Raw genomic sequence first — 12,134 nt, forward strand, 5'->3', positions numbered from 1 at the left:
CAGAGTACCCACTTCCACTCCTCGCCGCAGTGATGTGTGTGGTGGCTCTGCTGTTTGTGTTTCTCTTCACCTTTTCTCTGCTGTTGATCGTTAAATGCAAGAACGCCGCCGCACGCCAGCGTCCAGAGGTGCGTCCACGTTAAGTTTTACGCTTCTCCAATATTTCTGTCCAATAGCTATGTGTGCGGAATAAACAATTAATCTATTTTTTTCAACTATGAGACTATCAATCTCGCTGGAATTTCTGATCCGGAGCGAGGCTGCAGTGGCATGGATCCGGATCGCACCCACACGGCAGCATCGCATCCCGCTCCGCCCAAACTCTGCTCCGACATGGCCTCAAAGCGTCGCAGATCCTCGCTGACTGCTCGTTCAACCACAGGCCTCAATGATTATGTTGAAGTGGAAGCGTCTGGACAGACTTGCCACTATCAGCTTCTTGACCCCAACATGGTTGAGGAGCATGTCTATCAGCAGCTTAATCTAAACACCAAATGCTGAGATGGTTTGTTTGAGGTAAAAACAAACACCTCTCAGAGTAGCTTTGGCTAGAAGTGTCAAAACGTATAGGAGGGAGACAAATTCCCAAATTCCCCAAATTACGTAAACAATAAAATATGCTTGTCTGTCGATCAATTTGCCTGTGAGTCCCGTTTAGTCATGTCAGGTACAGTACGTACTAGAGGTTTCCGGGTTTTAGGAGTTTGTACAGGCGTTTAATGTGTAGACAGGCAGGGAGCCAGGAACAGGCAACAGAAGGGGAATCAGGAACAGGCAGGGACTCGTAAGCCGACAAAGTGAATGGAATCGGGTTAAACACAAAAGGAGTGACGAGGAAGGTGAAGACAGGTGGTGAAATGACTCACTGGGGACAGGTGTGCAGTGACAGGGATGTGATGCCAGACAGACAGAAGGAGCTAGAGTTGGCTCGAGGGAGACAGAGACAGATAGACCTTGAGCAGACAGAGGGAGCCAGAGAGGGACAGAGGGAGCCGGAGAGGGACAGAGGGACCTCGAGGCAGACAGCAGGGAATCAAGGCAGGGCAGGTTGATGATGTCACAAAGTGGCCCGCTGCTAAAACTATCAAGGTGCGCCAACATTCTTCTACTTCCGATAAAATTGTTTTTCAAGGAAAACTTTTTTTTTTTTTTCAAAACTTCTTCTCCAAATGTACAATTATATTAATCAAACAAACACCAGGACGTCTGAAATGTTCCGGTTCCAACGAGACCTCAACCATGTCTCTGCGTACTGTGGTTGCCGTGTGACAGACACTTTAAGGCCGAAAAACTGCAAGAAGATTAACAAAAATACAATCAGAGCAAAAACAACAGGGCTCCATGATACTCAAAGACCAGAAAATGATTTCTGTAACTTATATGATTATATTTGAGGTTGTTTCTGCAGTAAAGCCAGTGAGACACAGTATCCCATCCAAAAGCAGACAACCCTTCACTTTCTGAAGCGTCTGCATGACAAACAAATAAATACTTGTGATCAACTTCCTGGTTCAAACATGGGGTGTTTTTGGTGTAAGGAACTTTGGATATTTCAAAATATATGTTCAACAGGAACTGACAACAGAGGAAAAAGAATTAACAGGGCAAAGAGGAACTACCACACACACACACACACACACACACACACACACTTAGACTGTAATGCATACTGAGATTCACTGATAGGATAGAATATGAGAAGGTGGAAGTAAGTGACAAAGACAAAGGAAAGAGACGGAAGCAAGCGAGTGGTTTGGGCATCAAGATGGTTTTCCTCCTCACAACCTTTTTCCTGGGCGGTAAGATTCATTCGGTGTCTTTCTCTGTGAGGCTCCGGCTGCAACGACCATCAACTTTGGTTCCACATGCCGGCAAACCTTTCTTCATCTGCAAAAACCATACGTAGAGATCTGAGCACTGTCCTTCTCTGTGTCGACTGAACAGGGTTGTGCGGCGTTGTGGCCGGATGGTGGATGGAGGGAACAGTCGGAGGCAAAGTTACAATCCAATGCCCTCATACCCTCGCATTTGGTAACACCAAGTACTTTTGTAAGGTAACGTGTCAAGACAAAGATGTCCTCATAAGAAGTAAGGGCAGAGTGACTTTTGAAGACAGATACACGATCCGTGACAATGGAAGTACATTCACTGTGACCATTGAGGATCTTAAGCAGAGCGACACGGGGACATACTGGTGTGGAGTCGCCAGATTCGCTATTGACACCTTCGTCAGAGGGTTTTTGCTTGTTAAGGATGGTGAGTTGACGTTACATTGGATTATTTTTCGGCAATTGGCTGGACCGAGGTGACCCCCTCTGGGAGACTGTATCCGAAACCTTAAGACAAACAGGTTCTACGCCTTTAAACTTCCCCCTTTTTGGAGCCGCTATGGTGCCTGTTCGGGGAAGCAGGTCAGATAAATAGCGGGTGAGGATTTACACGCTTTACACTTTACCGTAAGACCAAACCAAACGTGGATGTACTAACCCTGTTAATACAAGGACAAACACTGACACATCAAAGCCAGAGTAGCCAGAATGGATCATATTTGATACATCAGTGATTCATGGAAATGTATATATCACGTGTTTTAGACATTTTTATTTAGGCAACATTTAAAAATGTTGCTTCGTTTCATTTCAACAGCAACCTTTTAATTTAGCATCGTGGTAGACACAAAGACAGTTTCTGTCCTCGTTCAGGCAAACCAAGACTTTAAACTTCCGAGAGACGACATGTGAGAAGTGATTGCCTGTGCAGAGCTTTAATTCCCCTCATCAAATAATCAAAACACTGTATTTAGCATTTTGTTAGGCATAATGCACATTGCAACATGGAATACAATAAAGTGACCATTAAGGGATTTACAGACACACTATTATGTGCTGTATAATATTTGAAAACAAAAAAAAAACATTATAAAATAAGGTACCGAATATTAATATAAAAATAGCAGTGCACGGATAATCCACCAGAGGACGGAAGACCTCTGATCTGGATGATTCAAGCGCTTCTTCAGCGCATAAGGGGGATGTTTTCCTCCAGTACTTAAATCCTTAAATTAGATTAAATGCTTACAGTCGCTTCTTTTGGAGAAAAAAAACCAAACCATAAAATTCGTGTGCAGTAAGTGTAAAAGTGATCAGAAGCTCTATATAGATCTCTCTATATCAATTTTTCATTAAGTGAAATAAATGAAATGATCCTCGACTGCCGCAGTGTCCTGGGTGTTGCCACGGTTGTCCAGGATGCCGTGTGGTGGTCGTTGAATAAGTTCTAAATTAAACCGAGTTACGGTTCTGATGCACTTAAGGTGTCATTCTCGTATTTATATTGTTTAGTTACTGTTAGGTGATGACTGAAAAATGACTCATGTTTGCATTACAATTTGATAATAATGAATGAAAATTTAATTTAATGTTATTGTCTATTTTTTATGTTAGTATAGCTATATACTGTATCTGACATTAATATTGTCATCTACTATTATAAGTGTCTATTTCCAACCATGCTGGATTCGGTTTAAATGTATGGCTGTACATTTCAAGACCTTTTGGCCAAAAAATAAATAGCTTTTGATAAAATTGTTCAAAACAAAAGCTAAGAAATGGTCATTATTGTTTATATTAAAAACGTACGATCCCTTCTTTTGGAGGAAAAAACAGCATTTGTGTGCATTATGTGTAAAACTGATCAGAAGCTCTCTTTAGAGCTCACTATATCTATTTTTCACAAAACTGTATGATATACTTATATAAATAGTAGACAGTGAGACTGAGATTAAATTATAGTTGAATTCATAAAGGTCACACTGAAAACGTATGTTTATTTTTCTTGAAGTCCTTGAAAATGAAAAAAAAAATAGGGCTAAAACGAATGCCACACAGCCTCCTGGATAACCATGGCAAAACCCAGGACACAGTATGATAGCTTTTCTTTCCAAATCCTTATGTCAACTGCATCATGGCAGCACTTTTCACCCTCCAAAAGTAGAGAAATGTCACGCGGCCTCGTGTGCCTGACGCAGCCGGTGTAGCTCCATCAATAGGTTAACGTGGATTTCAATAGCCGACGCGTTGTGCCGATGCGGCTGGTGTAGTTCAGTCAACTCATTATAAAACATCACACACTCGTCATTCCACTTCTTATCTACGCTGAAAAAGATTAGCAGTGGCCGTTTTACCATCACAGCAGTTTCGGCTTTGTCCTTTGGGGTGGAGCCCCTCCGGCTACAGGTACGGTAATCCATTTGTAACTGGTACCTCCAGCTATTGGATGTACGATGACGGTGTAATAACATTCTGCCTCTACTTAACCCACCACCACAACAAGCTGTGAAGAAAGGCGAATCCCGTCCTGCCAAAGGCATCACTACAACACAAACTGTGCCTGCAGGTAAAACTGGGCTGTTCTGTGGAGCACGATAAACAAAATTCACAGGCATTTACATTTACATTGATGTCTTTCCTTCTTTCCTTCTTTCTTTCTTTCTTTCTTTCTTTCTTTCTTTCTTTCTTTCTTTCTGTATCGTTTGAAACATTTTGGTTTTAGAGGCCACACCTGAGTCTGAAGATGACAGTGGAGAAGGGAAGTCAAGAAAAAATAACATAGATCTTTCCAAAACAAATTCTGGTATGCCGGTGTGAGTGCGCGCGTGTGTGAGAGAGAGAGAGAGAGAGAGAGAGAGAGAGAGAGAGAGAGAGAGAGAGAGAGAGAGATTTTTTTTTGATTTTTTTGATTTTTAAAGCATCTTTATTTTAACATTTTCTCTAGTTCACAGTTACAGACAATACAACAAACACACTTGGTTCACTAACAGAGTCCTACACGTTAAAAACAGACTGGAAGCACAGGTCGTCCTCCACCAGGGAACAGATGGCGTCGTTAAAACACCACAGCTTGATGAAGACGTCCAGACTCTTCATCAGTCTGTGAAAGTTAAAATCAATCAAGACTCTGGCCCTGACCAACGCTACAAACACTCTTCCTAAAACACTCTCCTTTCCCCTCAGTTTGTTCCTCCTCGTGAGAGAGAGAAAGAGAAGAGAGAGAGAGAGAGAGAGAGAGAGAGAGAGAGAGAAAGAGAAAGAGAGAGAGAGAGAGAGAGAGAGAGAGAGAGAGAGAGAGAGAGAAAGAAAGAAAGAGAGAGAGAGAGAGAGAGAGAGAGAGAGAGAAAGTGAAAGACATTGCTCTCCACAGTAATAAAAAGGCATTGACCCAATCTCTTTAACAGATCATCTACTGATATATCTGGGATCGGGTCTTGGCGTCGCTGTGGTGGTGGTGGTATTTGTTCTGCTAATATTCATCAAAAAACATAAAAGAAGAACGATATCCCCAGGTATGATATAACACAGATTTGCTTATATATATTTCTCGTTATTAAGTTATAACTAGGGTCTTTGTAATGCATTGTACACTCTTGTGGGGTATCGGGTAACAGGGGTATGACGACTATGATTAAAAAAAAACCCCGAAAAAAACATCCCTTCCGATAACAATAAAGCAACCTTCAACTTTCAGTTGAAAAACATTGCTTTTAAACACACACCCTCACCCCGCGCGCAGGAAAGGACAGCGACATCGCTGATGTCACGCCCCCGGCCCCGCCGCCGAACGCCCGCGTCGTGGCCCCCCCGTCCTCCGAGTTCAGAAGAGCAGGAAGCAGCGGCGGGCCCATCGATGCCCGCGCGGAGTCAAACCACCTTTACTCCAACGTCTCCCTGCAGGATGGCGGCGTCCCGGTGTCCGCAGAGGAGAGCCTCTTCTACGCGACTATCCCCGACCGCAGGAACAAAAACAGCGTTGCCCTCGCCCCAAACACAGAGTCAGTCACGTACTCCATCATTAGATAACAAAACCTCTTCCTAATCATGGCACCGACTTTCCCTCGATATCATAATGCCGGGAATTTGCGATTTGACGTTCCAATTGTTGTATTTATTGAGATTGTTATTTTGGTCGTATACAGTACATGATGGTATTTCTGTATTATTTATCCGGTATTATTCTCTCTCTGTGGTGGTAAGAAGAATGTATGAGAAGGTTCCAAACAATTATAATTACCCATTTTAGGTTCATAGTTAAGGGTTGTCTCTCATATACACGCCAACGTTTAAGAAACAACAATATATATATATATATATCATTATTTTACTGTGCTGTCAAGTTTCTTCATAGTATTTTAAACAAAGATCTTTTGGTGAAAAGTCTTATGATGAAAAGACAACAATCGAGCCGCAAAAAGCTCACCTGTTGATTTCTGTGGAAAATGAATGAAAAGAAAAAATGAAAAAAAGAAAAATAAACGATGGGCCAAGACGAGGGTGAACCTGGACTGAAATAAAAGACAGTTCTGATATGAATCTAACCAACCAGCACTTGATAGCCAAAAAGGGCATTGACATTTGTACTCCTTTCCCTTATTCTGTCTCCATTCAGTCTCACTCTCTCTCTCGTCTCTCGTACACAACCATGAATGTTCCGAATAATGAGGCGTAGCTTCTGTTGTTGGGTGAGAGGACTCGACGCCGTGGCATACTTCCACGCCACCGTGGGCCGGCCTATTTAAGCGGTCGATCCCGCTTGCCTGTAATATAGAAATGCAATGACTGATGCTTTGTTCCTATATCTATGCTCACAAAATGACCCAGTAAAAGAAGGGAAAGGACTCCCTCACGGCACATGGGGAGAGGAGTGCCGCGCTACCCTTTGAGTTACCGACCTTGTTATTTCCCAGCTGGCGAGGGCCGTGCCACAGTCCCTCTGACTTGAGATGTGTGTAGAGTAAGTGCTGAAGTACAGCCAGGGACTTGAGTTTGGAGATATGCCGGAAACCCCTTCTGTACTCTTAGGAAATCCCCTTCTACTCGCAGATACTGTTTATCTACAGCAAAGTGGTAGTCATGGGCAGGGGCGCAGCTGGGGGGAATACAAATTTAATGAAAATTGGCTTTTCAACCAAGATTTTGTGGCAAGGCTGAAACCGGTACCAGGCAATGTATGCGAGGCACAGCGTGTTTTGTGCAGGAAGCGTTTCAAACTCGGCACGGTGACTCTCAAGGGATTAGGGTCGAGGTACGCCGCACATAATGCTTGCAAAGCTGGCTTCACCATGTGGCAACAGGAGGAGGTTTTGAGGGCCATGCACACTCATGATTCATGATTTTTATGTTATTGTTTTCCATGTGTTCCACTCAAGAAAATGTTTCACACAGTAGATCATCTACCTTTTTCATTGGACCAAAAAAAAAAAAAAAAAAAAAAAAGCCATGTTTTATGTTGCAATAAACATTTGAGCGTCGTTATCCCCAACCCTAAGTAATTGATGTCCTTTTTCTTTTCTTCAATTTTGGTGTTTGTAAAGTTGGTCTTGAATTTCACTCCGAGTGGCATTTAAGAAGTCTTAAAAAGTCTTAAATCGAAGTTGCATTCAGCTGTACGAAGTCCATAGGATAGAAACCTCGTTTTAAGAATAATGTGTTTTATTAACGATGTCACGGAGACTACACTACGCATAATCCTAAGTGTAATAGCAATGTCTCTGATTGGTGGAGCTCGCTGTTACCATGGAAATGTTTACTGCACTGGCTGATGGGTACACAGTCGCTCAAACGCTGGTATTATCTACAGTTATATTGTATCTATGAATGGAATTCATATTGAGGGTATTACACTATATCCCTATTCTCACAAAACCTCAAATTGAATAGATCACTCAATAGAGAATAAGCGAAACCAGTATCCCGCTTTTATTTCATGCTAGCTAGAACAAAATTTAAACCCATGCATTTTAAATTTGAATACATCCATGTTTTGTGTAACACAAACTCTTCTACCCAGTTGGGGGATTCAAGCTCGTCCCTCCAGAATGTCTTGCTCATTAAGCATGCCTATGTTTTCTGCACAGAGCAGGAGAGCCCAGATGCCCGCACTCAAACGATGCTAAATAAATAAAGATCATTTAAAATGAAATCCAAGAGTGGTCTGTCAGAACTAATATAAGATCTCAAAAAGGATGAAAAAGAGAAGCTGTCACGCTTCAGTGATAAAGTGAAAGTGTAAAGGAGAAGCGCTTCTGCACCATGTGTTTGCATTGGGAAAGTACAGTTCTACAAAGTCTGAGAAATATTGCATCGCAAATACGTCCGTGGTCTCCGCTCCACGAACACCACAATGAGACCGTCCCTTGCAGTCGTCCTCTTTTTGATGACAGGTAACATCGTCAATTAGGCTTGAAATGTTCTTCTCGTGGCTTTGCCTTCAACTATCACTGATGTTCGCATTATTATTATACTAACATGATGATGGGTATTGTGCTGTGGCATCTATGTTGCGTATGAATCAAAGTACTTGTGCGGAAAAGAGATCAGTGCACAGAGTGGGAGAGGCTCATTTTGATATTTTCTCTTTGATATCAGACAGCGTCGGTGCGGTGACAGGATACAAAGGAGGAGCTGTTATAATCCGCTGTAAATACAGCGAAGACAAATTGTCTAAAGAGAAATGTCTTTGCATCAGCAGATCACAATGGAGCTGCAGCAAAGTCATAAGTACCACAAAGCCAAACATCTGGCAAAAACGTGGGAGGTATTCTCTGTATGACGATCGCAGTCGACACACTTTCAGCGTGATCATCAGAGAATTGCAGGATGTAGATATGAATTTGTCATACTGGTGTCCTGTGAAAACGTTTCTGTCCTACTGGGCCTATCAAGTCCCAGTAGGACTTCGGGTATTAGCGGGTAAGGCACTTACATTTTTAAATTGGCAGTATCATTTCCTAAGTAATCTTCCGGTTGTTGGCTGACCCATGTCGACGCGCCTTGCAGATGATTGTTGTGGGTCACCAGCCAGGGTGGAGGCGTATATTGGAGGGTCCGTTACCATCAACTGCAAATATCCAGAGAACGAAGAAAACAACATCCGATCCTTCTGCAAACAAGACGTTGATTTTGACTGCAAGCCTTTGATCTCAGCTCATGGAGCAAAGGACACACGAAAAGGCAAGTTTTCACTAAGAGACCCGAGGCAGACGGGAGCTGGAAACTACAGTGTGACCATCTCCAACCTGCAAGCAGAGGATCAGGGTGTGTACTGGTGTGCCATGATGGAAGCGGGATTCATCTCTCAATTGACGGAAGTGACGTTGCACATTTTGAGTAAGTAGCTCTTGGCGTCAACTCTTCCACCCTCAAAGTCAGTCACGTAATGCAACGTTTGTTTGTTCCGACTTTATTGGCTCCCTCTCCTGCTTTGCTTTCGACACTGGGAGCATTTTTAGAGCATGAAGACTTGTAATATAGAAATGGAATAATTGATGCTTTGTTCCTATATCTATGCTCACAAAATGACCCAGTAAAAGAAGGGAAAGGATTCCCTCACGGCACATGGGGAGAGGAGTGCCGCGCTACCCTTTGAGTTACTGACCTTGTTATTTCCCAGCTGGCGAGGGCCGTGCCACACTCCCTCCGACTTGAGATGTGTGTAGAGATAAGACAATAATATGGTGTTTCGCACACACCTGTAAGTGCTGAAGTACAGCCAGGGACTTGAGTTTGGAGATATGCCGGAAACCCCTTCTGTACTCTTAGGAAATCCCCTTCTACTCGCAGATACTGTTTATCTACCACAAAGGGGTAGTCATGGGCAGGGGCGCAGCAGGGGGGAATACAAATTTAATGAAAATTGGCTTTTCAACCAAGATTTTGCAGTAAGGCTGAAACCGGTACCAGGCAATGTATGCGAGGCACGGTGTGTTTTGTGCAGGAAGCGTTTCAAACTCGGCACGGTGACTCTCAATGGATTAGGGTTGAGGTACGCCGCACATAATGCTTGCAAAGCTGGCTTCACCATTCAAGATTCAATATTTTTATTTGTCACATACATATACATACTTCCATACATATATGCAGTGAAATGTAATGCAACGCACCCGGTGATAGCACACAATATGTCCTAGGAAAAAATAAAAAATAAAATAAAATAAAAAGTGGAAAATTCCTTTCTAATAGACCGACTAACTGACTCCTAAAACGTAATACAGTAAGTGGAATACTTATAGAATAAGATAAAAAATATATAGAATAAAATACAATAAAAATAAATTGAAATAAAATGGAATAGATAGAAGGAATATGCCTATGTATATACAGATATGTGCATTTAAAGTGGCATGTGAATTAAAGTGGCATGTGAATGTGAATAGTGTGAGGTAGTGTTTGGGATAATACAGCACAGTATACAACAGTACGGCGCAGCAATACGGCATCACGAACAACCCTGAACAGTGATACAGTATGCGGTACAGTATGCTACATACAGTACAGTAGGTAGTGGAGCCTAGTGCATGGCTCAGTTAGGACCCCTGGTGAGGTCAGCGTTGACAGTTCTAATGGCGTGCGGGAAAAAACTCCGTCTCAGTCTCTCTGTTCTCGCTGCGTGACTGCGGAGGCGCTTGCCTGATCGCAGCAGCTGAAACAGTCCGTTGTTGGGGTGATGAGGATCCTTCATGATCCTACGGGCTCTGCTTCTACACCTCCTGGTGTATAACTCCTGCAAGGGGGGGAGGGTAGTTCCAGTGGAACGTTCAGCTGAACGCACCACCCTCTGCAGGGCCCGCCTGTCCTGGGCAGTACAGTTCCCAAACCAGGCAGTGATGTTGCCTGTCAGGATGCTTTCCACTGCTCCAGAGTAGAAGGACTTGAGGATCCTCACCGAGACCCGGAATTTCCTCAGCTGCCTGAGGTGGTAGAGGCGCTGCCTCGCCTTTCTCACCAGAGTGTCTGTGTGAACAGTCCATGTGGCAACAGGAGGAGGTTTTGAGGGCCATGCACACTCATGATTCATGATTTTTATGTTATTGTTTTCCAAGTGTTCCACTCTAGAAAATGTTTCACGTTTGAAGTAGATCATCTACCTTTTTCATTGGACCATGATTTTCAGAGCATGAAGACTTAACGACGTGTATTGTTGTGCTTGCAAAGTGGAAAAACCCACCGAGATTATGACATCAACAACTTCAGCTTCCCCGAGAAGAGCTTCGGCCGTGACCTCCGACCCCCCGGCGTCGTCAGTGGCGCCGCCTCCTTCCGGCCCAGAAGGGTCCGCGTTCCCTGGATACTCATTATCACCGGTGACTACTCCTGAATCGAAACAGAGCGGTAATTGCACACTGAGTGAGGAATACGGGAGTTTTGCTCGTTCTGCTTTTTTTTGGTCTTGTTTTCGTTTTTAAACGGATGTCCCCTTTTAATTGCAGGAATCTTGTTGAAAATCTCCCTGTCTGTGAGCCTGGGGTTGTTGGCGTTAGCATTCATCCCGCTATTACTGATATACAGACGTAAAATCAAAAAGGAACAAGGTACGAGAGTCAACAGTTTTTATGAGGATGGTGCTGCACAATCTATGCTTCATTGGTGCTGATTGAGCACAATCTATGTTGACCTATTTGTATGTATACTGTACCTTTTTACTGCAGGTGTACACACAGCGGTAGTGTCATATAGTGGGAGCAAAGAGGTATGTGTGTGTGTGTGTGTGTGTGTGTGTGTGTGTGTGTGTGTGTGTGTGTGTGATTGTGTGTGTGTGTGTGTGCTTGCGTGTGTGTGTGTTTTTAGCCTATTAGTTTATTCACAAACCCACCCACCCATCCCTTCAACAGGGAAGAGATGGAGAGTGCAACTATGAGGTGATCCGAGGGCGCCCCACACTGTCAGACTCAGGAAGTGCTTTTCCCTCCATCAATGTCAGTCCCTCAGATTCCCTCCACTATGCTGTTGTCACTTTCCACAAATGGCCCGGCTGTGTGAACGACGCTCCGGTCTCTGAGGAAAACCCATTTGCTGTCTATTCCACTGTCAAAAAGGCTCCTACTGCAGTTGGCCAACCGCTAATATATGAGGAAATGCAGTGAATCACAAACTTTTTCATATCGAGGACCCTCCATTCGATACACATTAGGCCATGGATCCAAACTTCCATGCCTGTCTGTACTATAATTGGGGAGATAACCAACCTTCATTATCACACGTTCTTTATTAGTGCTAACTTCTTGTAAATTAAATGATGGTGAAGTGTAACTATTAATCATTTTGCTGGGAACCCCACACGTCGAGAACCGCTGCTTTCATGTA

At 43.4% G+C, this 12,134-nt stretch overlaps 1 long non-coding RNA gene across 1 annotated transcript; it reads left to right on the forward strand.

The window, feature by feature from the left end:
• Nucleotides 1-5,265: 5,265 nt before the first annotated feature.
• LOC307229256 lies at nt 5,266-7,314 on the forward strand. The gene is made up of 2 exons (XR_013844125.1): nt 5,266-5,341; nt 5,569-7,314. It is a non-coding gene; the product is annotated as an uncharacterized lncRNA (long non-coding RNA).
• The last annotated feature ends 4,820 nt before the right edge of the window (nt 7,315-12,134 follow it).

The sequence above is a fragment of the Zeus faber genome (assembly GCF_960531495.2).
Source record: "Zeus faber genome assembly, chromosome: 4".
NCBI lineage: Eukaryota > Metazoa > Chordata > Actinopteri > Zeiformes > Zeidae > Zeus > Zeus faber.